The sequence below is a fragment of the Primulina eburnea genome, chromosome 17, assembly GCF_022965805.1.
Source record: "Primulina eburnea isolate SZY01 chromosome 17, ASM2296580v1, whole genome shotgun sequence".
Classification (NCBI taxonomy): domain Eukaryota; kingdom Viridiplantae; phylum Streptophyta; class Magnoliopsida; order Lamiales; family Gesneriaceae; genus Primulina; species Primulina eburnea.
Genome location: NC_133117.1, coordinates 20154688 through 20173905, shown reverse-complemented (window position 1 = coordinate 20173905; position 19218 = coordinate 20154688).

Here is a 19218-nt window from a genome sequence, read left to right as displayed (position 1 = left end):
AAAAGTGTTCACCAAAGTTCTATTTACAACTTCAGTTGTCCATCCGTTTGAGGGATGACAAAGGTAGATTACAACTTTATTGTGCAAAGTTTAGCCCATAAAGTAATCCATAAATAGCATCCCTACCTTCTTAGGTCTAGGCAACCCAAAATAAAGTCCATAGAATGTCAATCCAAGTTCTTTTAAAAATAGCACCGCAAAAGTGTTCCCAAAAGTTCTATTTCAAACTTCAGTTTGTGTCAATCCGTTTGAGGATGACAAGTAGTAGATTACAACTTTATTGTGCAAAGTTTAGCCCATAAAGTAATCCATAAATAGAATCCCTCCCCTTCTTAGTCCTAGGCAACCCCAAAATAAAGTCCATAGAAATGTCAATCCAAGTTCTTTTAAGAATAGCACGCAAACGTGTTCTCAAAGTTCTATTTACAACTTCAGTTGTCCATCCGTTTGAGGATGACAAGTAGTAGATTACAACTTTATTGTGCAAGTTTAGCCCATAAAGTAATCCATAAATAGAATCCCTCCCCTTCTTAGTCCCTAGGCAACCCCAAAATAAAGTCCATAGAAATGTCAATCCAAGTTCTTTTAAGAATAGCACGCAAAAGTGTTCTCAAAGTTCTATTTACAACTTCAGTTTGTCCATCCGTTTGAGGATGACAAGTAGTAGATTACAACTTTATTGTGCAAAGTTTAGCCCATGAAAGTAATCCATAAATAGAATCCCTCCCCTTCTTAGTCCTAGGCAACCCCAAATAAAGTCCATAGAAATGTCATCCAAGTTCTTTTAAAAATAGCACGCAAAAGTGTTCTCAAAGTTCTATTTACAACTTCAGTTGTCCATCCGTTTGAGGATGACAAGTAGTAGATTACAACTTTATTGTGCAAAGTTTAGCCCATAAAGTAATCCATAAATAGAATCCCTCCCCTTCTTAGTCCTAGGCAACCCCAAAATAAAGTCCATAGAAATGTCAATCCAAGTTCTTTTAAGAATAGCACGCAAAAGTGTTCCCAAAGTTCTATTTACAACTTCAGTTTGTCCATCCGTTTGAGGATGACAAGTAGTAGATTACAACTTTATTGTGCAAAGTTTAGCCCATAAAGTAATCCATAAATAGAATCCCTCCCCTTCTTAGTCCTAGGCAACCCCAAAATAAAGTCCATAGAAATGTCAATCCAAGTTCTTTTAAGAATAGCACGCAAACGTGTTCTCAAAGTTCTATTTACAACTTCAGTTTGTCCATCCGTTTGAGGATGACAAGTAGTAGATTACAACTTTATTGTGCAAAGTTTAGCCCATAAAGTAATCCATAAATAGAATCCCTCCCCTTCTTAGTCCTAGGCAACCCCAAAATAAAGTCCATAGAAATGTCAATCCAAGTTCTTTTAAGAATAGCACGCAAAAGTGTTCCCAAAGTTCTATTTACAACTTCAGTTTGTCCATCCGTTTGAGGATGACAAGTAGTAGATTACAACTTTATTGTGCAAAGTTTAGCCCATAAAGTAATCCATAAATAGAATCCCTCCCCTTCTTAGTCCTAGGCAACCCCAAAATAAAGTCCATAGAAATGTCAATCCAAGTTCTTTTAAGAATAGCACGCAAAAGTGTTCTCAAAGTTCTATTTACAACTTCAGTTTGTCCATCCGTTTGAGGATGACAAGTAGTAGATTACAACTTTATTGTGCAAAGTTTAGCCCATAAAGTAATCCATAAATAGAATCCCTCCCCTTCTTAGTCCTAGGCAACCCCAAAATAAAGTCCATAGAAATGTCAATCCAAGTTCTTTTAAGAATAGCACGCAAAAGTGTTCCAAAGTTCTATTTACAACTTCAGTTTGTCCATCCGTTTGAGGATGACAAGTAGTAGATTACAACTTTATTGTGCAAAGTTTAGCCCATAAAGTAATCCATAAATAGAATCCCTCCCCTTCTTAGTCCTAGGCAACCCCAAAATAAAGTCCATAGAAATGTCAATCCAAGTTCTTTTAAGAATAGCACGCAAACGTGTTCTCAAAGTTCTATTTACAACTTCAGTTTGTCCATCCGTTTGAGGATGACAAGTAGTAGATTACAACTTTATTGTGCAAAGTTTAGCCCATAAAGTAATCCATAAATAGAATCCCTCCCCTTCTTAGTCCTAGGCAACCCCAAAATAAAGTCCATAGAAATGTCAATCCAAGTTCTTTTAAGAATAGCACGCAAAAGTGTTCCCAAAGTTCTATTTACAACTTCAGTTTGTCCATCCGTTTGAGGATGACAAGTAGTAGATTACAACTTTATTGTGCAAAGTTTAGCCCATAAAGTAATCCATAAATAGAATCCCTCCCCTTCTTAGTCCTAGGCAACCCCAAAATAAAGTCCATAGAAATGTCAATCCAAGTTCTTTTAAGAATAGCACGCAAAAGTGTTCCCAAAGTTCTATTTACAACTTCAGTTTGTCCATCCGTTTGAGGATGACAAGTAGTAGATTACAACTTTATTGTGCAAAGTTTAGCCCATAAAGTAATCCATAAATAGAATCCCTCCCCTTCTTAGTCCTAGGCAACCCCAAAATAAAGTCCATAGAAATGTCAATCCAAGTTCTTTTAAGAATAGCACGCAAAAGTGTTCTCAAAGTTCTATTTACAACTTCAGTTTGTCCATCCGTTTGAGGATGACAAGTAGTAGATTACAACTTTATTGTGCAAAGTTTAGCCCATAAAGTAATCCATAAATAGAATCCCTCCCCTTCTTAGTCCTAGGCAACCCCAAAATAAAGTCCATAGAAATGTCAATCCAAGTTCTTTTAAGAATAGCACGCAAAAGTGTTCCCAAAGTTCTATTTACAACTTCAGTTTGTCCATCCGTTTGAGGATGACAAGTAGTAGATTACAACTTTATTGTGCAAAGTTTAGCCCATAAAGTAATCCATAAATAGAATCCCTCCCCTTCTTAGTCCTAGGCAACCCCAAAATAAAGTCCATAGAAATGTCAATCCAAGTTCTTTTAAGAATAGCACGCAAAAGTGTTCCAAAGTTCTATTTACAACTTCAGTTTGTCCATCCGTTTGAGGATGACAAGTAGTAGATTACAACTTTATTGTGCAAAGTTTAGCCCATAAAGTAATCCATAAATAGAATCCCTCCCCTTCTTAGTCCTAGGCAACCCCAAAATAAAGTCCATAGAAATGTCAATCCAAGTTCTTTTAAGAATAGCACGCAAAAGTGTTCCCAAAGTTCTATTTACAACTTCAGTTTGTCCATCCGTTTGAGGATGACAAGTAGTAGATTACAACTTTATTGTGCAAAGTTTAGCCCATAAAGTAATCCATAAATAGAATCCCTCCCCTTCTTAGTCCTAGGCAACCCCAAAATAAAGTCCATAGAAATGTCAATCCAAGTTCTTTTAAGAATAGCACGCAAAAGTGTTCCCAAAGTTCTATTTACAACTTCAGTTTGTCCATCCGTTTGAGGATGACAAGTAGTAGATTACAACTTTATTGTGCAAAGTTTAGCCCATAAAGTAATCCATAAATAGAATCCCTCCCCTTCTTAGTCCTAGGCAACCCCAAAATAAAGTCCATAGAAATGTCAATCCAAGTTCTTTTAAGAATAGCACGCAAACGTGTTCTCAAAGTTCTATTTACAACTTCAGTTTGTCCATCCGTTTGAGGATGACAAGTAGTAGATTACAACTTTATTGTGCAAAGTTTAGCCCATAAAGTAATCCATAAATAGAATCCCTCCCCTTCTTAGTCCTAGGCAACCCCAAAATAAAGTCCATAGAAATGTCAATCCAAGTTCTTTTAAGAATAGCACGCAAACGTGTTCTCAAAGTTCTATTTACAACTTCAGTTTGTCCATCCGTTTGAGGATGACAAGTAGTAGATTACAACTTTATTGTGCAAAGTTTAGCCCATAAAGTAATCCATAAATAGAATCCCTCCCCTTCTTAGTCCTAGGCAACCCCAAAATAAAGTCCATAGAAATGTCAATCCAAGTTCTTTTAAGAATAGCACGCAAAAGTGTTCCCAAAGTTCTATTTACAACTTCAGTTTGTCCATCCGTTTGAGGATGACAAGTAGTAGATTACAACTTTATTGTGCAAAGTTTAGCCCATAAAGTAATCCATAAATAGAATCCCTCCCCTTCTTAGTCCTAGGCAACCCCAAAATAAAGTCCATAGAAATGTCAATCCAAGTTCTTTTAAGAATAGCACGCAAAAGTGTTCTCAAAGTTCTATTTACAACTTCAGTTTGTCCATCCGTTTGAGGATGACAAGTAGTAGATTACAACTTTATTGTGCAAAGTTTAGCCCATAAAGTAATCCATAAATAGAATCCCTCCCCTTCTTAGTCCTAGGCAACCCCAAAATAAAGTCCATAGAAATGTCAATCCAAGTTCTTTTAAGAATAGCACGCAAAAGTGTTCTCAAAGTTCTATTTACAACTTCAGTTTGTCCATCCGTTTGAGGATGACAAGTAGTAGATTACAACTTTATTGTGCAAAGTTTAGCCCATAAAGTAATCCATAAATAGAATCCCTCCCCTTCTTAGTCCTAGGCAACCCCAAAATAAAGTCCATAGAAATGTCAATCCAAGTTCTTTTAAGAATAGCACGCAAACGTGTTCTCAAAGTTCTATTTACAACTTCAGTTTGTCCATCCGTTTGAGGATGACAAGTAGTAGATTACAACTTTATTGTGCAAAGTTTAGCCCATAAAGTAATCCATAAATAGAATCCCTCCCCTTCTTAGTCCTAGGCAACCCCAAAATAAAGTCCATAGAAATGTCAATCCAAGTTCTTTTAAGAATAGCACGCAAACGTGTTCTCAAAGTTCTATTTACAACTTCAGTTTGTCCATCCGTTTGAGGATGACAAGTAGTAGATTACAACTTTATTGTGCAAAGTTTAGCCCATAAAGTAATCCATAAATAGAATCCCTCCCCTTCTTAGTCCTAGGCAACCCCAAAATAAAGTCCATAGAAATGTCAATCCAAGTTCTTTTAAGAATAGCACGCAAACGTGTTCTCAAAGTTCTATTTACAACTTCAGTTTGTCCATCCGTTTGAGGATGACAAGTAGTAGATTACAACTTTATTGTGCAAAGTTTAGCCCATAAAGTAATCCATAAATAGAATCCCTCCCCTTCTTAGTCCTAGGCAACCCCAAAATAAAGTCCATAGAAATGTCAATCCAAGTTCTTTTAAGAATAGCACGCAAAAGTGTTCCCAAAGTTCTATTTACAACTTCAGTTTGTCCATCCGTTTGAGGATGACAAGTAGTAGATTACAACTTTATTGTGCAAAGTTTAGCCCATAAAGTAATCCATAAATAGAATCCCCTTCTTAGTCCTAGGCAACCCCAAAATAAAGTCCATAGAAATGTCAATCCAAGTTCTTTTAAGAATAGCACGCAAAAGTGTTCCCAAAGTTCTATTTACAACTTCAGTTTGTCCATCCGTTTGAGGATGACAAGTAGTAGATTACAACTTTATTGTGCAAAGTTTAGCCCATAAAGTAATCCATAAATAGAATCCCTCCCCTTCTTAGTCCTAGGCAACCCCAAAATAAAGTCCATAGAAATGTCAATCCAAGTTCTTTTAAGAATAGCACGCAAAAGTGTTCCCAAAGTTCTATTTACAACTTCAGTTTGTCCATCCGTTTGAGGATGACAAGTAGTAGATTACAACTTTATTGTGCAAAGTTTAGCCCATAAAGTAATCCATAAATAGAATCCCTCCCCTTCTTAGTCCTAGGCAACCCCAAAATAAAGTCCATAGAAATGTCAATCCAAGTTCTTTTAAGAATAGCACGCAAAAGTGTTCTCAAAGTTCTATTTACAACTTCAGTTTGTCCATCCGTTTGAGGATGACAAGTAGTAGATTACAACTTTATTGTGCAAAGTTTAGCCCATAAAGTAATCCATAAATAGAATCCCTCCCCTTCTTAGTCCTAGGCAACCCCAAAATAAAGTCCATAGAAATGTCAATCCAAGTTCTTTTTAAGAATAGCACGCAAAAGTGTTCTCCAAAGTTCTATTTACAACTTCAGTTTGTCCATCCGTTTGAGGATGACAAGTAGTAGATTACAACTTTATTGTGCAAAGTTTAGCCCATAAAGTAATCCATAAATAGAATCCCTCCCCTTCTTAGTCCTAGGCAACCCCAAAATAAAGTCCATAGAAATGTCAATCCAAGTTCTTTAAGAATAGCACGCAAAAGTGTTCCCAAAGTTCTATTTACAACTTCAGTTTGTCCATCCGTTTGAGGATGACAAGTAGTAGATTACAACTTTATTGTGCAAAGTTTAGCCCATAAAGTAATCCATAAATAGAATCCCTCCCCTTCTTAGTCCTAGGCAACCCCAAAATAAAGTCCATAGAAATGTCAATCCAAGTTCTTTTAAGAATAGCACGCAAAAGTGTTCTCAAAGTTCTATTTACAACTTCAGTTTGTCCATCCGTTTGAGGATGACAAGTAGTAGATTACAACTTTATTGTGCAAAGTTTAGCCCATAAAGTAATCCATAAATAGAATCCCTCCCCTTCTTAGTCCTAGGCAACCCCAAAATAAAGTCCATAGAAATGTCAATCCAAGTTCTTTTAAGAATAGCACGCAAAAGTGTTCTCAAAGTTCTATTTACAACTTCAGTTTGTCCATCCGTTTGAGGATGACAAGTAGTAGATTACAACTTTATTGTGCAAAGTTTAGCCCATAAAGTAATCCATAAATAGAATCCCTCCCCTTCTTAGTCCTAGGCAACCCCAAAATAAAGTCCATAGAAATGTCAATCCAAGTTCTTTTAAGAATAGCACGCAAAAGTGTTCCCAAAGTTCTATTTACAACTTCAGTTTGTCCATCCGTTTGAGGATGACAAGTAGTAGATTACAACTTTATTGTGCAAAGTTTAGCCCATAAAGTAATCCATAAATAGAATCCCTCCCCTTCTTAGTCCTAGGCAACCCCAAAATAAAGTCCATAGAAATGTCAATCCAAGTTCTTTTAAGAATAGCACGCAAAAGTGTTCTCAAAGTTCTATTTACAACTTCAGTTTGTCCATCCGTTTGAGGATGACAAGTAGTAGATTACAACTTATTGTGCAAAGTTTAGCCCATAAAGTAATCCATAAATAGAATCCCTCCCCTTCTTAGTCCTAGGCAACCCCAAAATAAAGTCCATAGAAATGTCAATCCAAGTTCTTTTAAGAATAGCACGCAAAAGTGTTCTCAAAGTTCTATTTACAACTTCAGTTTGTCCATCCGTTTGAGGATGACAAGTAGTAGATTACAACTTTATTGTGCAAAGTTTAGCCCATAAAGTAATCCATAAATAGAATCCCTCCCCTTCTTAGTCCTAGGCAACCCCAAAATAAAGTCCTTAGAAATGTCAGTCCAAGTTCTTTTTAAGAATAGCACGCAAAGTGTTCTCAAAGTTCTATTTACAACTTCAGTTTGTCCATCCGTTTGAGGATGACAAGTAGTAGATTACAACTTTATTGTGCAATGTTTAGCCCATAAAGTAATCCATAAATAGAATCCCTCCCCTTCTTAGTCCTAGGCAACCCCAAAATAAAGTCCATAGAAATGTCAATCCAAGTTCTTTTAAGAATAGCACGCAAAAGTGTTCCCAAAGTTCTATTTACAACTTCAGTTTGTCTATCCGTTTAAGGAAGACAAGTAGTAGATTACAACTTTATTGTTCAAAGTTTAGCCCATAAAGTAATCCATAAATAGAATCCCTCCCCTTCTTAGTCATAGGCAACCCCAAAATAAAGTCCATAGAAATGTCCCCTTCTTAGTCCTAGGCAACCCCAAAATAAAGTCCATAGAAATGTCAGTCCAAGTTCTTTTTAAGAATAGCACGCAAAAGTGTTCTCAAAGTTCTATTTACAACTTCAGTTTGTCCATCCGTTTGAGGATGACAAGTAGTAGATTACAACTTATTGTGCAAAGTTTAGCCCATAAAGTAATCCATAAATAGAATCTCCTCCCCTTCTTAGTCCTAGGCAACCCCAAAATAAAGTCCATAGAAATGTCAATCCAAGTTCTTTTAAGAATAGCACGCAAACGTGTTCTCAAAGTTCTATTTACAACTTCAGTTTGTCCATCCGTTTGAGGATGACAAGTAGTAGATTACAACTTTATTGTGCAAAGTTTAGCCCATAAAGTAATCCATAAATAGAATCCCTCCCCTTCTTAGTCCTAGGCAACCCCAAAATAAAGTCCATAGAAATGTCAATCCAAGTTCTTTTAAGAATAGCACGCAAACGTGTTCTCAAAGTTCTATTTACAACTTCAGTTTGTCCATCCGTTTGAGGATGACAAGTAGTAGATTACAACTTTATTGTGCAAAGTTTAGCCCATAAAGTAATCCATAAATAGAATCCCTCCCCTTCTTAGTCCTAGGCAACCCCAAAATAAAGTCCATAGAAATGTCAATCCAAGTTCTTTTAAGAATAGCACGCAAAAGTGTTCCCAAAGTTCTATTTACAACTTCAGTTTGTCCATCCGTTTGAGGATGACAAGTAGTAGATTACAACTTTATTGTGCAAAGTTTAGCCCATAAAGTAATCCATAAATAGAATCCCTCCCCTTCTTAGTCCTAGGCAACCCCAAAATAAAGTCCATAGAAATGTCAATCCAAGTTCTTTTAAGAATAGCACGCAAAAGTGTTCCCAAAGTTCTATTTACAACTTCAGTTTGTCCATCCGTTTGAGGATGACAAGTAGTAGATTACAACTTTATTGTGCAAAGTTTAGCCCATAAAGTAATCCATAAATAGAATCCCTCCCCTTCTTAGTCCTAGGCAACCCCAAAATAAAGTCCATAGAAATGTCAATCCAAGTTCTTTTAAGAATAGCACGCAAAAGTGTTCCCAAAGTTCTATTTACAACTTCAGTTTGTCCATCCGTTTGAGGATGACAAGTAGTAGATTACAACTTTATTGTGCAAAGTTTAGCCCATAAAGTAATCCATAAATAGAATCCCTCCCCTTCTTAGTCCTAGGCAACCCCAAAATAAAGTCCATAGAAATGTCAATCCAAGTTCTTTTAAGAATAGCACGCAAAAGTGTTCCCAAAGTTCTATTTACAACTTCAGTTTGTCCATCCGTTTGAGGATGACAAGTAGTAGATTACAACTTTATTGTGCAAAGTTTAGCCCATAAAGTAATCCATAAATAGAATCCCTCCCCTTCTTAGTCCTAGGCAACCCCAAAATAAAGTCCATAGAAATGTCAATCCAAGTTCTTTTAAGAATAGCACGCAAACGTGTTCTCAAAGTTCTATTTACAACTTCAGTTTGTCCATCCGTTTGAGGATGACAAGTAGTAGATTACAACTTTATTGTGCAAAGTTTAGCCCATAAAGTAATCCATAAATAGAATCCCTCCCCTTCTTAGTCCTAGGCAACCCCAAAATAAAGTCCATAGAAATGTCAATCCAAGTTCTTTTAAGAATAGCACGCAAAAGTGTTCCCAAAGTTCTATTTACAACTTCAGTTTGTCCATCCGTTTGAGGATGACAAGTAGTAGATTACAACTTTATTGTGCAAAGTTTAGCCCATAAAGTAATCCATAAATAGAATCCCTCCCCTTCTTAGTCCTAGGCAACCCCAAAATAAAGTCCATAGAAATGTCAATCCAAGTTCTTTTAAGAATAGCACGCAAACGTGTTCTCAAAGTTCTATTTACAACTTCAGTTTGTCCATCCGTTTGAGGATGACAAGTAGTAGATTACAACTTTACTGTGCAAAGTTTAGCCCATAAAGTAATCCATAAATAGAATCCCTCCCCTTCTTAGTCCTAGGCAACCCCAAAATAAAGTCCATAGAAATGTCAATCCAAGTTCTTTTAAGAATAGCACGCAAACGTGTTCTCAAAGTTCTATTTACAACTTCAGTTTGTCCATCCGTTTGAGGATGACAAGTAGTAGATTACAACTTTATTGTGCAAAGTTTAGCGCATAAAGTAATCCATAAATAGAATCCCTCCCCTTCTTAGTCCTAGGCAACCCCAAAATAAAGTCCATAGAAATGTCAATCCAAGTTCTTTTAAAAATAGCACGCAAAAGTGTTCCCAAAGTTCTATTTACAACTTCAGTTTGTCCATCCGTTTGAGGATGACAAGTAGTAGATTACAACTTTATTGTGCAAAGTTTAGCCCATAAAGTAATCCATAAATAGAATCCCTCCCCTTCTTAGTCCTAGGCAACCCCAAAATAAAGTCCATAGAAATGTCAATCCAAGTTCTTTTAAGAATAGCACGCAAACGTGTTCTCAAAGTTCTATTTACAACTTCAGTTTGTCCATCCGTTTGAGGATGACAAGTAGTAGATTACAACTTTATTGTGCAAAGTTTAGCGCATAAAGTAATCCATAAATAGAATCCCTCCCCTTCTTAGTCCTAGGCAACCCCAAAATAAAGTCCATAGAAATGTCAATCCAAGTTCTTTTAAGAATAGCACGCAAAAGTGTTCCCAAAGTTCTATTTACAACTTCAGTTTGTCCATCCGTTTGAGGATGACAAGTAGTAGATTACAACTTTATTGTGCAAAGTTTAGCGCATAAAGTAATCCATAAATAGAATCCCTCCCCTTCTTAGTCCTAGGCAACCCCAAAATAAAGTCCATCGAAATGTCAATCCAAGTTCTTTTAAAAATAGCACGCAAAAGTGTTCCCAAAGTTCTATTTACAACTTCAGTTTGTCCATCCGTTTGAGGATGACAAGTAGTAGATTACAACTTTATTGTGCAAAGTTTAGCCCATAAAGTAATCCATAAATAGAATCCCTCCCCTTCTTAGTCCTAGGCAACCCCAAAATAAAGTCCATAGAAATGTCAATCCAAGTTCTTTTAAGAATAGCACGCAAACGTGTTCTCAAAGTTCTATTTACAACTTCAGTTTGTCCATCCGTTTGAGGATGACAAGTAGTAGATTACAACTTTATTGTGCAAAGTTTAGCCCATAAAGTAATCCATAAATAGAATCTCTCCCTTCTTAGTCCTAGGCAACCCCAAAATAAAGTCCATAGAAATGTCAATCCAAGTTCTTTTAAGAATAGCACGCAAAAGTGTTCCCAAAGTTCTATTTACAACTTCAGTTTGTCCATCCGTTTGAGGATGACAAGTAGTAGATTACAACTTTATTGTGCAAAGTTTAGCCCATAAAGTAATCCATAAATAGAATCCCTCCCCTTCTTAGTCCTAGGCAACCCCAAAATAAAGTCCATAGAAATGTCAATCCAAGTTCTTTTAAGAATAGCACGCAAAAGTGTTCCCAAAGTTCTATTTACAACTTCAGTTTGTCCATCCGTTTGAGGATGACAAGTAGTAGATTACAACTTTATTGTGCAAAGTTTAGCCCATAAAGTAATCCATAAATAGAATCCCTCCCCTTCTTAGTCCTAGGCAACCCCAAAATAAAGTCCATAGAAATGTCAATCCAAGTTCTTTTAAGAATAGCACGCAAACGTGTTCTCAAAGTTCTATTTACAACTTCAGTTTGTCCATCCGTTTGAGGATGACAAGTAGTAGATTACAACTTTATTGTGCAAAGTTTAGCCCATAAAGTAATCCATAAATAGAATCTCTCCCCTTCTTAGTCCTAGGCAACCCCAAAATAAAGTCCATAGAAATGTCAATCCAAGTTGTTTTAAGAATAGCACGCAAAAGTGTTCCCAAAGTTCTATTTACAACTTCCGTTTGTCCATCCGTTTGAGGATGACAAGTAGTAGATTACAACTTTATTGTGCAAAGTTTAGCCCATAAAGTAATCCATAAATAGAATCCCTCCCCTTCTTAGTCCTAGGCAACCCCAAAATAAAGTCCATAGAAATGTCAATCCAAGTTCTTTTAAGAATAGCACGCAAACGTGTTCTCAAAGTTCTATTTACAACTTCAGTTTGTCCATCCGTTTGAGGATGACAAGTAGTAGATTACAACTTTATTGTGCAAAGTTTAGCCCATAAAGTAATCCATAAATAGAATCTCTCCCCTTCTTAGTCCTAGGCAACCCCAAAATAAAGTCCATAGAAATGTCAATCCAAGTTGTTTTAAGAATAGCACGCAAAAGTGTTCCCAAAGTTCTATTTACAACTTCCGTTTGTCCATCCGTTTGAGGATGACAAGTAGTAGATTACAACTTTATTGTGCAAAGTTTAGCCCATAAAGTAATCCATAAATAGAATCCCTCCCCTTCTTAGTCCTAGGCAACCCCAAAATAAAGTCCATAGAAATGTCAATCCAAGTTCTTTTAAGAATAGCACGCAAACGTGTTCTCAAAGTTCTATTTACAACTTCAGTTTGTCCATCCGTTTGAGGATGACAAGTAGTAGATTACAACTTTACTGTGCAAAGTTTAGCCGATAAAATAATCCATAAATATAATCCCTCCCCTTCTTAGTCCTAGGCAACCCCAAAATAAAGTCCATAGAAATGTCAATCCAAGTTGTTTTAAGAATAGCACGCAAAAGTGTTCCCAAAGTTCTATTTACAACTTCCGTTTGTCCATCCGTTTGAGGATGACAAGTAGTAGATTACAACTTTATTGTGCAAAGTTTAGCCCATAAAGTAATCCATAAATAGAATCCCTCCCCTTCTTAGTCCTAGGCAACCCCAAAATAAAGTCCATAGAAATGTCAATCCAAGTTCTTTTAAGAATAGCACGCAAACGTGTTCTCAAAGTTCTATTTACAACTTCAGTTTGTCCATCCGTTTGAGGATGACAAGTAGTAGATTACAACTTTACTGTGCAAAGTTTAGCCGATAAAATAATCCATAAATATAATCCCTCCCCTTCTTAGTCCTAGGCACCCCCAAAATAAAGTCCTTAGAAATGTCAATCCAAGTTCTTCTAAGAATAGCACGCAAACGTGTTCTCAAAGTTCTATTTACAACTTCAGTTTGTCCATCCGTTTGAGGATGACAAGTAGTAGATTACAACTTTATTGTGCAAAGTTTAGCGCATAAAGTAATCCATAAATAGAATCCCTCCCCTTCTTAGTCCTAGGCAACCCCAAAATAAAGTCCATAGAAATGTCAATCCAAGTTCTTTTAAAAATAGCACGCAAAAGTGCTCCCAAAGTTCTATTTACAACTTCAGTTTGTCCATCCGTTTGAGGATGACAAGTAGTAGATTACAACTTTATTGTGCAAAGTTTAGCCCATAAAATAATCCATAAATAGAATCCCTCCCCTTCTTAGTCCTAGGCAACCCCAAAATAAAGTCCATAGAAATGTCAATCCAAGTTCTTTTAAGAATAGCACGCAAACGTGTTCTCATAGTTCTATTTACAACTTCAGTTTGTCCATGCGTTTGAGGATGACTAGTAGTAGATTACAACTTTATTGTGCAAAGTTTAGCGCATAAAGTAATCCATAAATAGAATCCCTCCTGTTCTTAGTCCTAGGCAACCCCAAAATAAAGTCCATCGAAATGTCAATCCAAGTTCTTTTAAAAATAGCACGCAAAAGTGTTCCCAAAGTTCTATTTACAACTTCAGTTTGTCCATGCGTTTGAGGATGACTAGTAGTAGATTACAACTTTATTGTGCAAAGTTTAGCGCATAAAGTAATCCATAAATAGAATCCCTCCCCTTCTTAGTCCTAGGCAACCCCAAAATAAAGTCCATAGAAATGTCAATCCAAGTTCTTTTAAGAATAGCATGCAAAAGTGTTCCCAAAGTTCTATTTACAACTTCAGTTTGTCCATCCGTTTGAGGATGACAAGTAGTAGATTACAACTTTATTGTGCAAAGTTTAGCCCATAAAGTAATCCATAAATAGAATCCCTCCCCTTCTTAGTCCTAGGCAACCCCAAAATAAAGTCCATAGAAATGTCAATCCAAGTTCTTTTAAGAATAGCACGCAAACGTGTTCTCAAAGTTCTATTTACAACTTCAGTTTGTCCATCCGTTTGAGGATTACAAGTAGTAGATTACAACTTTATTGTGCAAAGTTTAGCCCATAAAGTAATCCATAAATAGAATCTCTCCTCTTCTTAGTCCTAGGCAACCCCAAAATAAAGTCCATAGAAATGTCAATCCAAGTTGTTTTAAGAATAGCACGCAAAAGTGTTCCCAAAGTTCTATTTACAACTTCCGTTTGTCCATCCGTTTGAGGATGACAAGTAGTAGATTACAACTTTATTGTGCAAAGTTTAGCCCATAAAGTAATCCCTAAATAGAATCTCTCCCCTTCTTAGTCCTAGGCAACCCCAAAATAAAGTCCATAGAAATGTCAATCCAAGTTCTTTTAAGAATAGCACGCAAACGTGTTCTCAAAGTTCTATTTACAACTTCAGTTTGTCCATCCGTTTGAGGATAACAAGTAGTAGATTACAACTTTACTGTGCAAAGTTTAGCCCATAAAATAATCCATAAATATAATCCCTCCCCTTCTTAGTCCTAGGCACCCCCAAAATAAAGTCCATAGAAATGTCAATCCAAGTTCTTTTAAAAATAGCACGCAAACGTGTTCTCAAAGTTCTATTTACAACTTCAGTTTGTCCATCCGTTTGAGGATGACAAGTAGTAGATTACAACTTTATTGTGCAAAGTTTAGCGCATAAAGTAATCCATAAATAGAATCCCTCCCCTTCTTAGTCCTAGGCAACCCCAAAATAAAGTCCATAGAAATGTCAATCCAAGTTCTTTCAAAAATAGCACGCAAAAGTGCTCCCAAAGTTCTATTTACAACTTCAGTTTGTCCATCCGTTTGAGGTTGACAAGTAGTAGATAACAACTTTACTGTGCAAAGTTTAGCCCATAAAATAATCCATAAATAGAATCCCTCCCCTTCTTAGTCCTAGGCAACCCCAAAATAAAGTCCATAGAAATGTCAATCCAAGTTCTTTTAAGAATAGCACGCAAACGTGTTCTCATAGTTCTATTTACAACTTCAGTTTGTCCATGCGTTTGAGGATGACTAGTAGTAGATTACAACTTTATTGTGCAAAGTTTAGCGCATAAAGTAATCCATAAATAGAATCCCTCCCCTTCTTAGTCCTAGGCAACCCCAAAATAAAGTCCATCGAAATGTCAATCCAAGTTCTTTTAAAAATAGCAGGCAAAAGTGTTCCCAAAGTTCTATTTACAACTTCAGTTTGTCCATGCGTTTGAGGATGACTAGTAGTAGATTACAACTTTATTGTGCAAAGTTTAGCGCATAAAGTAATCCATAAATAGAATCCCTCCCCTTCTTAGTCCTAGGCAACCCCAAAATAAAGTCCATCGAAATGTCAATCCAAGTTCTTTTAAAAATAGCACGCAAAAGTGTTCCCAAAGTTCTATTTACAACTTCAGTTTGTCCATCCGTTTGAGGATGACAAGTAGTAGATTACAACTTTATTGTGCAAAGTTTTGCCCATAAAGTAATCCATAAATAGAATCCCTCCCCTTCTTAGTCCTAGGCAACCCCAAAATAAAGTCCATAGAAATGTCAATCCAAGTTCTTTTAAGAATAGCACGCAAACGTGTTCTCAAAGTTCTATTTACAACTTCAGTTTGTCCATCCGTTTGAGGATGACAAGTAGTAGATTACAACTTTACTGTGCAAAGTTTAGCCATAAAATAATCCATAAATATAATCCCTCCCCTTCTTAGTCCTAGGAAACCCCAAAATAAAGTCCATAGAAATGTCAATCCAAGTTCTTTTAAGAATAGCACGCAAACGTGTTCTCAAAGTTCTATTTACAACTTCAGTTTGTCCATCCGTTTGAGGATGACAAGTAGTAGATTACAACGTTATTGTGCAAAGTTTAGCGCATAAAGTAATCCATAAATAGAATCCCTCCCCTTCTTAGTCCTAGGCAACCCCAAAATAAAGTCCATAGAAATGTCAATCCAAGTTCTTTTAAAAATAACACGCAAAAGTGCTCCCAAAGTTCTATTTACAACTTCAGTTTGCCCATCCATTTAAGGATGACAAGTAGTAGATTACAACTTTACTGTGCAAAGTTTAGCCCATAAAATAATCCATAAATAGAATCCCTCCCCTTCTTAGTCCTAGGCAACCCCAAAATAAAGTCCATAGAAATGTCAATCCAAGTTCTTTTAAGAATAGCACGCAAACGTGTTCTCATAGTTCTATTTACAACTTCAGTTTGTCCATGCGTTTGATGATGACTAGTAGTAGATTACAACTTTATTGTGCAAAGTTTAGCGCATAAAGTAATCCATAAATAGAATCCCTCCCCTTCTTAGACCTAGGCAACCCCAAAATAAAGTCTATCGAAATGTCAATCCAAGTTCTTTTAAAAATAGCACGCAAAAGTGTTCCCAAAGTTCTATTTACAACTTCAGTTTGTCCATGCGTTTGAGGATGACTAGTAGTAGATTACAACTTTATTGTGCAAAGTTTAGCGCATAAAGTAATCCATAAATAGAATCCCTCCCCTTCTTAGTCCTAGGAAACCCCAAAATAAAGTCCATCGAAATGTCAATCCAAGTTCTTTTAAAAATAGCACGCAAAAGTGTTCCCAAAGTTCTATTTACAACTTCAGTTTGTCCATCCGTTTGAGGATGACAAGTAGTAGATTACAACTTTATTGTGCAAATTTTAGCCCATAAAGTAATCCATAAATAGAATCCCTCCCCTTCTTAGTCCTAGGCAACCCCAAAATAAAGTCCATAGAAATGTCAATCCAAGTTCTTTTAAGAATAGCACGCAAACGTGTTCTCAAAGTTCTATTTACAACTTTAGTTTGTCCATCCGTTTGAGGATGACAAGTAGTAGATTACAACTTTACTGTGCAAAGTTTAGCCCATAAAATAATCCATAAATAGAAATCCCTCCCCTTCTTAGTCCTAGGCAACCCCAAAATAAAGTCCATAGAAATGTCAATCCAAGTTCTTTTAAGAATAGCACGCAAACGTGTTCTCATAGTTCTATTTACATTTTCAGTTTGTCCATGCGTTTGAGGATGACTAGTAGTAGATTACAACTTTATTGTGCAAAGTTTAGCGCATAAAGTAATCCATAAATAGAATCCCTCCCATTCTTAGTCCTAGGCAACCCCAAAATAAAGTCCATCGAAATGTCAATCCAAGTTCTTTTAAAAATAGCACGCAAAAGTGTTCCCAAAGTTCTATTTACAACTTCAGTTTGTCCATCCGTTTGAGGATGACAAGTAGTGGATTACAACTTTATTGTGCAAAGTTTAGCCCATAAAATAATCCATAAATAGAATCCCTCCCCTTCTTAGTCCTAGGCAACCCCAAAATAAAGTCCATACAAATGTCAGTCCAAGTTCTTTTTAAGAATAGCACGCAAAAGTGTTCTCAAAGTTCTATTTACAACTTCAGTTAGTCTATCCGTTTGAGGATGACAAGTAGTAGATTACAACAATATTGAGCAAGGTTTAGCCCATAAAGTAATCCAAAAATAAAATCCCTCCCCTTCTTAGTCCTAGGCGGTTAAAATAAAGTCCATAGAAATGTCAATCCAAGTTCTTTTAAGAATAGCACGCAAACGTGTTCTCAAAGTTCTATTTACAACTTCAGTTTGTCCATCCGTTTGAGGATGACAAGTAGTAGATTACAACTTTACTGTGCAAAGTTTAGCCCATAAAATAATCCATAAATAGAATCCCTCCCCTTCTTAGTCCTTGATGGTGGACTCAAAAGTCACAAGCATGTTCACCAACTCCTCAAGGGTCGGCTCCATCTTGTTCATATTGAAATTCACCACAAAAGGATCAAACGAGCTAGGCAGTGACAACAGCAACACATCGGTGGTCAACTCCGAGGGCAAGATCAAATCCATGCCAACGAGCTTGTCCACGAGTCCAATCATCTTTAGGCCATGCTCATGGACCGAGGCCCCATCTCGCATGCGCAAAGTGATTAGTTCCTTGACGGTAGCATGCCTAAGAGGCCGAGTCTGCTCACCAAAAAGCTCCTTGAGGTGCAAATGAATGTCAGCAGCACTCTTTGCACCCTCAAAACGCCTCTGTAGCTCGTCGTTCATAGAAGCCTGTATATAACACTTGGCCTTCAAGTCATGGTCACACCAATCCTTGTAGGTCTGCAATTCCTCAGGAGTGCAGTCAGTCGGAGCCTTATCAGGGGGCGACTCATTTAGTGTATATGCAATCTTTTCCGAGTTCAAGACAATTTTCAAATTTCTTAGCCAAGTGAGGTAGTTAGGTCCGGGTAACACATGTTTTTCGAGTATGGCATAAAGCGGATTGCGAATTGAAGACATTGTCAAATAGTACTGAAAAGTAAACAGATAAATGTTAATGACTATTTTAAAATATTTAGTAAGATATAAAGTATGGACTTCAACTTTATAAATGTTTACTCCCACTGTTTTGACATCTTTCACTACCCTTTAGTGAAAACGGGAAACTCCTTTCCTCAGTAGGTACGTAAGGTCCAATTAACAAATCATGATCCCGAATAATATCAGCCAATCACAATTCCTAAAAGGTAGTTTCCAATTGCATCACAATGCAACCCTCTACGTAAACTTTTGTCTCACGTTTGATTAGGACCCAATAATATGACGTCGTTCATCTTCACGTGTCAAGCCTTACCCATCAATGTTGAACCTTAATGGACGGTCGCCATGAGTTCTCCAAATAATATGAGCCGAAATCATGGGAGTTCCACGTAGTTCACATCACCATGTCAATGGATGTCACAGCTTTCTGGCACCCAAAGCTCCCCAATAATATGAGCCGAGCCCCGAGTACGGGTAGCGTTCATCATGCACCCATTGTCGATGGAAGACAACGAAATTGTAAACAAATTTATAATTCCCTTTTTCGTGCTTGATATTAATTTTGAATCTTATTCAAAATGAGGGTTTTTAATTTTGAAAGGTCTCATCATTAATTTTATTTTAAAAGCTCGCCATGTTTGATCGTATGTTTGCTGGATTCATGCAACTTTGTTATTATCATAATAATAACGCACATACTCATTATTTATAACATATCATGCATATATTATAAACAGTAAACAAACAAGGATGATCAATCGCCCCAATACTAAAGGACCGTGTGAGCTAAACACGGGCCTAGGTCCAATCCTAGGGAAATGCACGGGATGCAAATGCAATTATTACATAAGCTTCCAATATTTACATGTCTTCGATCTTCATAATCATCATGGCCACCATCTTCCAATCTTGATCATCCACTATACTAATATTTACAAATAAATATCCATGGCAAATAGGGATACATCTCATGGGGTGGGAACGGGCCATAAACCAAGCCCACTTTATAAATTGATAATTAT